The sequence below is a fragment of the Schistocerca cancellata genome, chromosome 1, assembly GCF_023864275.1.
Source record: "Schistocerca cancellata isolate TAMUIC-IGC-003103 chromosome 1, iqSchCanc2.1, whole genome shotgun sequence".
Classification (NCBI taxonomy): Eukaryota; Metazoa; Arthropoda; class Insecta; order Orthoptera; family Acrididae; genus Schistocerca; species Schistocerca cancellata.
The window spans coordinates 265543918-265556947 of NC_064626.1; the positions used below are offsets into that span (position 1 = coordinate 265543918).

General features: G+C 42.9%; 1 protein-coding gene across 1 annotated transcript in view; it reads left to right on the top strand.

The window, feature by feature from the left end:
- LOC126169221 (peripherin-2-like) overlaps positions 1–13030 on the top strand; it is an 84184-nt gene that overhangs the window by 49710 nt on the left and 21444 nt on the right. The window lies entirely within an intron of this gene.

Here is a 13030-nt window from a genome sequence, read left to right on the forward strand (position 1 = left end):
CTCTGATTGCTTCTAACTTTTCAGGATCCGGCTGAATGCCTTCGGAAGAAATAATATGTCCCAAAAACTTCACCTTTGACCTACCGAATTCAGACTTTTCCAAGTTAACTGTAATTCCAGACTCTGCAAAAATACGTAACAAACTGTCGAGGATGCGGTTATGTTGTTCCCATGAAGCTTCTGCTATTAGAATATCGTCCACATATAAGGTGATGTGACGTTTTAAGAACTCAGGTAATATGGAATTTAACCCACGAATGAATGCTGCCGAAGAAATGTTCAAACCAAAAGGAAGTTTCCGAAACTGATAACAAACGCCGAAACAAAGGAAAGCTGTGTATTTTCTGCATTCTGGATGAAGTTCGATCTGATAAAAGCTGGATCTGAGATCAATGGAAGACAACACTTTTACACCATTAAAATTTTGAAGAAGTTCTTCCATCGTCTGCGGCCTGTCTGTTTCAGGAATAATGATAGTATTGATTTGTCTCGAATCTAAGACAAGTCTGATCGATCCATTTTTCTTCTCAACAACATGTAACGGATTGTTGTATGAGCTTACTGCAGGCTCAATAATGCCCTCGTCAAGCATAGATTGTATTTCTGTTCTAACACGGTCCCTATAATGTGCTGGAATTACGTATGGTCTAACACAAAATTTAGAATGCTCACGAACATGAAATTGGTATTGAAATCCCTTGATTGTTCCTGTTTTGTAAGTAAAAACTGTGGAATGTGCTTGTAAAATCTCAAAAAGGTCCTGCCTATCAGTGTCATTACAATTCTCAATTGTTTGAATTTTATTCTGAATTAACTCATTAATTTCAAATATGCCGTCGATATCATCCCCGTCAGTACTTGCAGAGTGATTGTTAGTGTCTAGTTCCGTAGAAAATTCCGAACTGTTATCTAACAGAAGGTAAAGCCGATTAATTTCCTCATCATGGTTTGAGAGCCAGTCTTCAAATTTCAAAGCTATTGACTTACCTTCTTTCTCTAAACTTATTTCAGCATCGTGAAAGCTTAAGATTGCTTTGTATTCATTCAAAAAGTCTACTCCCAGTATAATTTCCGTCGACAATAATGGAACAATAAGAAAGTTCATAGAGAAGCTGTGGCTTTGGCAAAAGAATTCTAAATTGGTTTGTTGGCGTACATCTACACTTTTTCCAAAGATTGCACCTTGTAATTTAATCTTACGTAACGGAAGTGTGGGGCAATCGTTCGATTTGTTGCATTTGCTAAAAGCTGTTTCACTAATTACTGAAATGGGACTGCCAGAGTCAAGTACTGCCGTAAATTTTATGTCATTTACAGTAATGTGAATCACAGGATATGCAATGTTGTTATGTTTTACGTCGTGTTCCTGGAGTGAGATGTCCCTAATGTCTTCCATTTTTACATAATTACTAGCTACGGCAGCTGCGTCGTCAGTTTCATAAGTACGTATTCTGGCTGCCAGCGGAGTGAGTCATTGCCTATTGTCTCTTTGTTGGCGCGCGTCGTTATTGGGATTTGGAGACCTAACTTCTACAAATTCATCGTGACGAGAGTGCTCTGCTCTGTTTAAATCTCGCCAGTTCTGATGCAATTCAGGTCTGTCATTACGATCATATCGTCTGTCGTCATGTCGGTAGATTCGATAGTTTCTTTCTTGTCGGTCACGTGGTGGAGAATTTCTCCCAGAATCGTAACTGCGCGCTGGACCGTTGCGTCTAAAGTTATTCTGTCTCCCTTGATAATAATTATTTTGGTTCCCATATTGTCTGTTTCTCTGATTGTCTCTGTGATAGTCATTACTGCGGAGAGGTGATCTTTCCCTGTAATTATTACTACTCTGCCAACGGTTGTCATACGGGTGGTGTCTATTTTGGTCACGATTTGTGTGGTGAGAATAGCCTTGTCGCGTCCAGTTATCGTTTCTGTCGTCACGGAATTGTGACGGATGTGACCTGTAGTGACTGTTTTCCTGTTTTCGCATCCCACGACTGTCTGTGTCAATTTCTAATTCTTGTAACAGTCCCTGAAAAGCTTCAATGTCGTCTTTGCAACGTCCTGCTAAAATAATATGTCGTAAATGTTCAGGCAGTTTGATTAAGCAAATGCGGATGAGTTCTGAGGGGCTGTATGGGTTTGACAGGTATTGATTCTTGTGCAACATGTCTTCAAAATATTTCACAAGACTGGAAAATTCTGATTGTTCGAAGTGTTTCATCATTATGATGTTATGTTTTACACGGTCTTGTGTAGCTTGAGACCAATACGCTGAGAGGAAGGCATGATAAAATTCTCCTTCACTGTGACAATCGTGAATGACCGATCGCATTCTTACAGCTGGTTCATTCTTCAAGTAGCCACACATAAATTCTAATCTGTGCTCCAATGACCAGTTAGGAGGAAAACAATGAGAGAATTGATGGAGCCACGCTTGTGGATGAATGTCGTTGGCAGATTTCTTAAACGTTTTGAATTTACGTGTAGTAATGAACAGCTTATAGTCAAAATCATCGTGTCGGCGAGTAGCATATCGTGTCGGCGGTTCCATCTCAAAATTCGGTGTACCTTGCCAATTTCTTTCATAATTACCGAAATGCCCTGTGTTATTATTTTGTGGCTTTTGCGTATTTCTAAGTTCCTCTTCCCGTGTTGGAGCGCGAGTGTCCTCTGAAATACGTAATTCTTGTATTACCTGTGTCAGCTGATCTTGTACTTCCCGGATTTCTCTTTGGTGTTGCGTATTAATTTGATTCTGATTTTGTTTGAATTTCCTAATTTGTTCGCACTCTTCTGTGTCATTAAAGACTACTGGTTTTGTGTCATTCAGATTATCATCTACCTTCGTAGATAAATTATTTAGCTGATCCGAAAGTTCAACTACTTTCTCTGATAATGAACTAATTTCCCCCATGTGTCTTTCTACTGTGTCCTTTAAGTTTTCCTGAGTTTTTGCAAGTTGCGTAACCGAATCGGTAGATGCAACTGAGTCCATTTTAGCTTGCAAGGTCTCATGATTTTCATGAACAGTAGTCTGCAGTTCTTTTATGGCTGCTTCGTGATTCTGTAACGCATTCTCATGACGCGAAAAAATAGGTTGGAAATGCTCACAAATTTGTGTTTTTACGTCATTACAGACTTTCTGACATTTCGATTCGATTTTATGTAACTCAGTAGTTAAATCTTCACGTGTTTGTTCAAGCGTATGTTCCACTGAGTCTAACTTTTGAAGCTTTTGTTCCATTGTGTCTAACTTTTGAAGCTTTTGCTGTGTTTGTCTCTGATTTTGTTCCATTGTGTCTAACTGTTGCTGTGTTTGTCTCTGATTTTGTTCCATTTGTTGCATTAGTTGTAATAACAATGCATTAGTGTCTGGAATCTGTTCCTCTACGCTTTTCGGCAGTGCGTTTTCACCGGCAGCATTCACATTTTGACAAGCAGAAAATGTGTCTTGACTCATTTGAGAAACCGGTGAGGACCCAAAACCTGAGTCTACAGTATTTGCAATATTGTGTTCTGTCATTCCCGATTCCTGAGGCGAGCTGTTGCCGACCGATCGATCGAAAATGCTTCCGTGTTCACTACCTGTTTCACTGTCTACACCATTATTTGACGCCCGCTCCATTTCCCTGTGCACAGTTACCAAATTACTACTTTGAACATTAGTAAATTCATTACTCGGTGGGGCCAACACACTGCTTTCGTCTTCACTGTCATTTCTCAATTTACTTTGGAGCCGAGTGTTACGTTTTTCACACGCCATTATTGTCACAATATTTCACACGATAACACAGAAAAGCACAATTTGAATAGCAAAAATAAGAGAACACATTAACATAGCACTGAAAATAATATCTAGTTAATTGCAGCTGCGAAATACTTGGTGCAAATCTACATGCATGCCACAACTGTTTTACAGTACAACAATGAAAGACTGCAACTACAAAGGAGATTCTCTCTACAATTACGCGCTAGCAATAAACAAAAGCTACACTAAATACACAAACTACAAGAAAAAATCAGAAGATTCCAGTGAGGTATCCTAGGCTAAGGGTCGACATATGAAACATCCCCTTAGAACAATTTTACAAGACTGTGCTTAAACTGACACACAATGTTTTTAGCGCAACGCAATCTGACTTTCAATAATCCCTACAAAACAATGGCCCTGACTAACTTTAACCTATACCTTTCACAAATCACTTACCTCACAAAAATCTTCGTTACTGGAACTACTGCAATACAGCGAGCGCCACTACTGCCAGCTAAATAGAAGATTCAAACTACTGAAGGCACTAACTACTGATAGGGATAGTTAGCAAATGAAAGATTTTAATAGAGAACAAACAATGTATTTACCTTAATATTCATAATTGACATCCAGTCTTACAGATTATCAAAACTCCGCCATCTCTCTCCCCACATCCACCACTGCTGGCGGCTCACCTCCAACTGCGCAACGCTACGCGCTGTTCACATCCAGCTATAGCAGTTCATGACAACAATGGCAGACAACAATGCAAACTAGCCACATACTGCACACAGCACAGCCAGTGATTTTCATACAGAGCGCTACGTAACGTTGCCAATAAGAAAACATAAACAGCAAACTTACATAAAGAAAACATAAACAGCCTACTTACATAAAGAAAACATAAACAGCCTACTTACATAAAGAAAACATAAACAGCCTACTTACACAGCCTCGGGCATGGATGTGTGTGATGTCCTTAGGTTGGTTAGGTTTAAGTAGCTCTAAGTTCTAGGGGACTGATGACCACAGCAGTTAAGTCCCATAGTGCTCAGGAGCCATTTGAATCTACGAATCACTACAAGAGGGTATTTTGCTTCCTACCGTAATAAACTGACAAAATGTTCTGAACTATCTCCATCACTAACACAGTTTGTTTTGTCGTAAGCTTCTTTCTTAACACTCTTTTGACCACAGAAAACCGCTCCTTACTGTCATATGTGTAAAGGAAATAAAAGTAAACCTGCATTGTCAATGAATTTCTGTGGACCGCGCTGAGTCTCCGATCGTGTATGGGACAATGCGGCTCTTTCAATCTGCCACATTGACCACAGTATCATTTCAGGCTAAGGTCGTGTGCGCATTGTATTTTTGTTGGAAAATGGTTATTCAGAATGAGAAGTTTGCAGCTAAAGTGGCATGCACGACAAAGACGTCATTCGAGCATCACATGAGCGATTGATATGCCTCGTATTGATTGCCGGCCGTCATCAATGTAACCTGATGGTCGCTAACTACAAATTATGGCTTGTAGGTATCCCAAGCTGAAGGCAACCGAACTGAGCGCTGCCTTTTTCGAGGCAAGTATAGGAGTGTTGGGTCGACGCAAATAGTACGCAACTGTCCCCACATGAGTAACTTGATCCCTAGGAGTCCAGTCCGAACATTAGTAGTACAAACCCCTTATCCCTGCCGACGTCGGCTCCCTTCACCGCCAAGTTCAGATTTTATCAGATATGTGATGATCGTAGTTGAAGAGTGTGGTTAATGCAAGTAGGCAAGTACCAATCCACGTCTGAGGCATGCAGTCCCGCGGATTCAGTAGAGCTATTGGTCTGCCATGTTTTGAAGCAGTATCATATATGTTAGGGGGATAAATGAAAACGTGCAGATGAAAAAAATTATGTAAACTGTTCATAATTTCAAAAGTAATCGCAGTAACTGTTAACACGTTTATTCAGGTGTGGGAAATTCTGTAGCCTTGTTTTAGTTGCGATATCGTCATCTTTGTATATATTTTTCCATGTGGTAAAAACTTTTGTGTGTGTGTGTGTGTGTGTGTGTGTGTGTGTGTGTGTGTGTGTGTGTGTGCGCGCGCGCGCTTTACGCTGTTTAGACGTATATGAATCAGATAAGTGCTTCATATAGTCTATTAACTATTTCGTGAAGACAAGCAAACAACATTGCAACCAGACGACGAGGGATTCTCGACTTTAATGAACTATAACTATAATTCAGCTTTAAAGATTTATTTACATTGTGCTTAATCGTCATTAGGGAGAGTAACATTGAATTGGATCATTGGTTCCAACATCAGTTTTTACTGTAGGGCGCTACTGTTCCACAGATCTTTCACCACAAGGGTAAATAAAAAGCAGAAAACGAATGTGAACATCAATAAATATGCATCTAGACGTGAACAGTCATGTGAAGATGAACTTGTCGGTTGTAAACCGGTAACGGCGTTATATGTGTAAATTAATAACATCATTAACAAATGAAATGCTTTTAAAATGTGTTTTACGGTGTGTAACGGGTACAAGTGGAGATAAAAATGGCTCTGAGCGCTATGGGACTTAACATCTTAGGTCATCAGTTCCCTAGAACTTAGAACTACTTAAACCTAACTAACCTAAGGACATCATACACATCCATGCCCGAGGCAGGATTCGAACCTGCGACCGTAGTAGTCCCGCGGTTCAGGACTGAAGCGCCTAGAACGGCACGGCCACCGCAGCCGGCTAAGTGGAGATATTTTTGGTAGTGACACTGTACAGTGTACTGAACAACATCACATCAGTATTTATTCATTTGCAGACTAATAATTATAGCAAATAGGAATAGTACTTTTTTGGTTGGTTAGTACCTTCAAGTACATGCGGCAGGTGGTGGTGGTGGTAATTTCCTATGGGACCAAACTGCTGAGGTCATCGGTCCGCCGGCCGCGGTGGTCTCGCGGTTCTAGGAGCGCAGTCCGGAACCGCGCGACTGCTACGGTCGCAAGTTCGAATCCTGCCTCGGGCATGGATGTGTGTGATGTCCTTAGGTTAGTTAGGTTTAAGTAGTTCTAAGTTCTAGGGGACTGATGACCACAGCTGTTAAGTCCCATAGTGCTCAGAGCCATTTGAACCATTTGTTATCGGTCCCTTGGCTTACACATTACTTAATCTAACTTAAACTAACTTACGCTAAGGACAACACACACACCCATGCTCGAGGGAGGACTTGAACCTCCGACGGAGGGAGCCGCGCGAACCGTGGCAAGGCGCCTGAGACCACGCGGCCACATCAAGCGGCTTGCGGCAGGAGGAAGTCATTTTTCCCTTGGGCAGTACGCCAAGTGTTGAAGTGTGGATGCGTGGTCGCAAAACGGTTAGTCTGTACTGCCGGAATAGTTCAGTGAGTGATGCAGTTACGACCGTCCATAAAACATCAGGTAATAAATTATTTGATGTGTTAGTGGGAAGACTATTTGATGCTCAGGAAAAACAAACAACACACTGATACGTGTAGATATGAAGGTACCACATATAAAAATATCTGCAGTTATACCCTTTATAAGCTGAATATCCAGCGTTATTCATAAGTGTTATATGATTTCAGAAGACGATTGCGCAAAAACTATATTGAAAATGGACACGTATCAGCGCATAACCGATTTCTATATGTTTTAAACTTATAATGCAGGTGCTCAATATGAGCCTCGTATGTGACGCGGTAACTGTCACTACGTGCTTGCAGTTCATTAATGATGCTGACGTGAACTGCTTGTGAAGGCGCCACGGCAGCCTGCTATGGAAATCTGTTCATTGAGATGCAGATCTGCAGGCGTGGACTAAATCGATGCGACAGTACAGAGTCGATGATTTGTCTACTTGTTCTGACATGCCTCTCTGATAATGCAAGTACGTCATAATGCACATTGCGATTCGAAACTTTCAGAAATGCTTTATCGACTGACATGGATCATTCTTCCGTATGTCTTGTATTAGGCTGATGCATAAATTCGTAGGATTTTTCAATAAGTTTAATAAACTCAACAGATACACAAACAGAGAATTCGGTCATCAATAACATATTCTCAATAGCAATTTACAACAGTCTGTCAGTGCTGGGTTAACTTTTCGATCACCCGACTATGGAAATCACGTGGTTATGACGCGAAGGGCTCGTCGATTCATGTTCGGAGCGCATTTTCATCCGGAAAGTAAGTTTCTTGGAGGTAGTTCGTTAGAGAGCGAAAAAGTGAAAATCTGAGGGTGCAACATCAGTTGAATAAGTTGGGTGCGGAATGACTTCTCAATCCAACACCTGTGTAGTGTTATTTGTCAGTCTGGCATATGATAATAATAATAATAATATTATTATTATTTTAAAATTAAATTAACCTTCGTTATATATGCGTAACATAGGGAATTTATGACATTATTTTAACAATAAATTAATATTTATGGCGAATTGCGATTTACAGTCATGTAACAACTTTAGGCATGCATTTGATTCCGCTACAATATTAATTTAGTCTGCCAGCTTCTCTGTTTTGTAACGATACGAACAACACTACCGCGACCCCACTGAGGAACCGTCACATGGCAGTCAGACCTTTTATTTTCAAAGATAGCATGCTTCTCCTTTGCTTGTGGCAAATCTAGTAAGTTGTCATTGTGTAACAGAAGCATTACCGTTCACATTAAAATGGGTAATTGGTTGAGATGTGAGAGTTTGAAAGGGAGACAAGGTTTAGCAAAATCGCAAGTTAGTGTTGTGTCAACAAGTCGTTCAGCCTCTAGTAGTGTATGTCAATCCGAGAAAAGTGAATCGTGTATAAAGAAAAGAAAGTACCGTGACAAGAACTGCCCAAGATCGCAGTGTGTTGTTTGTGCAGATGTTTTTGCTAACAGTAGAGTGAAACCTTCTCAGCTGACTTTTTTATACGAATAGCTAACGAGTCAAAATATAATTTAACTAATTTTATATAGCTGCAAACACTGACAGTGAGAATGCTCTCGAAGCGTCTTATCACGTTAGTTACAAAACTGCTAAAACTGAAAAACCTTATTCAATAGCTGAAGCTTTAGTGCGACCATGTATAAATGATGTAGTACAATTCATACTCGAACATTCTTTCACAGAAAAATTAATATGGTACCATTGTCCGACAATACGATCAGCCGCCGTATTAAAGACATGTCAAATATGTAAAATGAAATTTTGGAAAGAGTTTGTGCAAGTCCTTCTTTTACGATTCAACTTGACGGTACGACTGATGTTGCCAATTTAGCCGTTTTGTTACCTCTTTGTCCGTTATATTAACGGCAGGTCTGCAGAAGAGATGCTGCTATTCTGCAAACCCATAAAAGACAGAACTACGGTAGGAGATATTTTTAAGTTAACCGACGAATATTAACGCGAAAATTCGACAGACTGGAGTCGCTGTGTAGGCATTTGTTGAGATGGTGTGAAATCTATAACAGACTGTGCTGCTAGGTTTGTTGACGAATTACAATCGGTTGCGCCTAACGATTCTTGGACACGTTGTGAAATCTGATTTCAGACTTTAGCTGTTCTGTCAGACATGTTCTCAAAAATAGACAGTTTAAACTTACTTCTACAGGGTCAAATATAAACGTTTATGGCGTGCAAGATAGTATAGAAACGTTCATTAAAAACTTAATTTTTGATTGGTTGGTTGGTTGGTTGGTTTGGGGAAGGAGACCAGACAGCGAGGTCATCGGTCTCATCGGATGAGGGAAGGACGGGGAAGGAAGTCGGCTGTGCCCTTTTGAAAGGAACCATCCGGCCATTGGCTTGGAGCGATTTAGGGAAATCACGTAAAACCTAAATCAGGGTGACCGAACGCGGGATTGAACCGTCGTCCTCCCGAATGCGAGTCCAGTGTCTAACCACTGCGCCACCTCGCTCGGTCTTAATTTTTGGGAAACGTGTTTCAATAGGAATCAAACCGAGTGCTTTGATACCCCTCACGACTTCTTTGTGGATAGTCATCTTTCTTTGGACGAAAATAGCAAGATCATGGGAGACTTGGAGAAGCTTGAGAGAATATTGCCGTAATATGTCCGATAATAACTACTGAAAAAGAGCTGCTAATTGAAATTTCCACTGATTTTCATTAACTGGTTATTGGTTAAATTTAAAGGAGTTCCCAGTGTTATCGAATAAAGAGATAAAAGCTTCATTACCCTTTTCATCCACATATTTGTGGGAAAGTAGCTTTCTTCATATGCCTATTCAAAAAATAAATACAGAAACAGACTTCGTGCTCTTAGTGATTTGAGACTTGTATGCATGTATTTATGTATGTATAGATTGAACTGGGGATCTAGAAACGACGGAGAGGCTCCGTCCCTGCCGTAGCCCTCAGTGGTACACAACCCCACAACAGGCTACAGCAGTCCACTCACCCCACCTCCGTCCCACATCGAACCTAGGGTTATTGTGCGGTTCGGCCCACAGTGGAGCGCCCGGGAACGTCTCATTCCAGACGAGTGTAACCCCAAATGTTTGCGTGGTAGAGTAACTATGGTGTACGCGTACGCGAAGACAGTGTTTGCGCAGCAATCGCCGACATAGTGGAACTGAGGCGGAATACGGGGAACCAGTTCGCACTCGCCGAGGCAGTTGGAAAACCGCCTTAAAAACCGGCCACAGGCTGCCCGGCACACCGGACCTCGACAAAAATCCGCCGGGCGGATTCGTGTCGTGGACCGGCACGCTTTCCCGCTGAGGAAGCAGTGCCAGACTGCACAGCTAGTCAGGCGGGCTGATTTGACACTGTGTTTAACTTTTAGGGTTTATGACTTTAAAGCCCTGTGGCATAGAAAGCAGGCGCAATCTTCTCACTGAATTCCAAGGAAGAGGTAAGTACACTCCTGGAAATGGAAAAAAGAACACATTGACACCGGTGTGTCAGACCCACCATACTTGCTCCGGACACTGCGAGAGGGCTGTACAAGCAATGATCACACGCACGGCACAGCGGACACACCAGGAACCGCGGTGTTGGCCGTCGAATGGCGCTAGCTGCGCAGCATTTGTGCACCGCCGCCGTCAGTGTCAGCCAGTTTGCCGTGGCATACGGAGCTCCATCGCAGTCTTTAACACTGGTAGCATGCCGCGACAGCGTGGACGTGAACCGTATGTGCACTTGACGGACTTTGAGCGCGGGCGTATAGTGGGCATTCGGGAGGCCGGGTGGACGTACCGCCGAATTGCTCAACACGTGGGGCGTGAGGTCTCCACAGTACATCGATGTTGTCGCCAGTGGTCGGCGGAAGGTGCACGTGCCCGTCGACCTGGGACCGGACCGCAGCGACGCACGGATGCACGCCAAGACCGTAGGATCCTACGCAGTGCCGTAGGGGACCGCACCGCCACTTCCCAGCAAATTAGGGACACTGTTGCTCCTGGGGTATCGGCGAGGACCATTCTCAACCGTCTCCATGAAGCTGGGCTACGGTCCCGCACACCGTTAGGCCGTCTTCCGCTCACGCCCCAACATCGTGCAGCCCGCCTCCAGTGGTGTCGCGACAGGCGTGAACGGAGGGACGAATGGAGACGTGTCGTCTTCAGCGATGAGAGTCACTTCTGCCTTGGTGCCAATGATGGTCGTATGCGTGTTTGGCGCCGTGCAGGTGAGCGCCACAATCAGGACTGCATACGACCGAGGCACACAGGGCCAACACCCGGCATCATGGTGTGGGGAGCGATCTCCTACACTGGCCGTACACCACTGGTGATCGTCGAGGGGACACTGAATAGTGCACGGTACATCCAAACCGTCATCGAACCCATCGTTCTACCATTCCTAGACCGGCAAGGGAACTTGCTGTTCCAACAGGACAATGCACGTCCGCATGTATCCCGTGCCACCCAACGTGCTCTAGAAGGTGTAAGTCAACTACCCTGGCCAGCAAGATCTCCGGATCTGTCCCCCATTGAACATGTTTGGGACTGGATGAAGCGTCGTCTCACACGGTCTGCACGTCCAGCACGAACGCTGGTCCAATTGAGGCGCCAGGTGGAAATGGCATGGCAAGCCGTTCCGCAGGACTACATCCAGCATCTCTACGATCGTCTCCATGGGAAAATAGCAGCCTGCATTGCTGCGAAAGGTGGATATACACTGTACTAGTGCCGACATTGTGCATGCTATGTTGCCTGTGTCTATGTGCCTGTGGTTCTTACAGTGTGATCATGTGATGTATCTGACCCCAGGAATGTGTCAATAAAGTTTCCCCTTCCTGGGACAATGAATTCACGGTGTTCTTATTTCAATTTCCAGGAGTGTAATTACAATCAAAACTTTTATTTATTAGTGCAACTAGGCCCAAGTGTTGTGTAGCTTTTAAGCTAGAACTGGAGTAATTTTAGGTTTTAACTGTTAATGGTTGAGTTAATTTAAGGTTATTAAACCTTTTGTGACTATGTAGACTTTCCCGGCCTAATAGCAGATCAAGTTCTTGTCGGGTCTTCAGCAGGATCAGTGCATCGCAGTGGACCGCGGTAATATTGTGGGTAGATGACAATTTGATCTGGCCGAAGACCCGACAAGAATTTGATCTATTAAGACCTTTTGCTTAGAATTAAAGTTTGTACACGTCTACTGTATGTATATTTAAAAGTCAATAGTTCACCCAACTCAGGTCGTTGTAGAAGAGGTTCTCACTTGGAAAAAGATTGGGAACCGCTGATCCATCAAAATGTGGGTTGGCGTTATCGTGGGGTAGGATCGCTTCACACGGTCTTCATGGTCGTTGTTCTCGGACTGCGCTGCAAGACGTCTCAGTTGGTGACAATAAATCTCAGCAGGGATGGTTACACCACGGAGAAGCAGTTTATAGTACACCAGACAGTCACCGTTTCATCAGATGCGTAGCATTATCTTTCATGGATGCTAGCAGGTTTTTGTACAGCGAGTTGCTGCGTTGTCTGGGATCAACCGTTCCTTTCTTTTCCTTATATTAACATGAAGTGACCATTTATCGTCACCCATAATGAGACAGGAGAGGAATGGTTGGTGTTGTTCATGACCCATTTGATGACGAGTAATCAGACATGCAACCGCTGATTTTTGTAATTTTGACTTAGAGCATGCAGTACCCGAACACCTGATTTTTGAACCTTCCCCATTGCATGCAAATGTTTTCACAATGGTGGAATGATTTCATTTCTCGAGTACACTAATGTGGATCATTGTGAATTAATATGTTTCTATGATCTTCATCAAAGCCCAAAGCTCTTCCTGAACGTGGAGAGTCACTAATG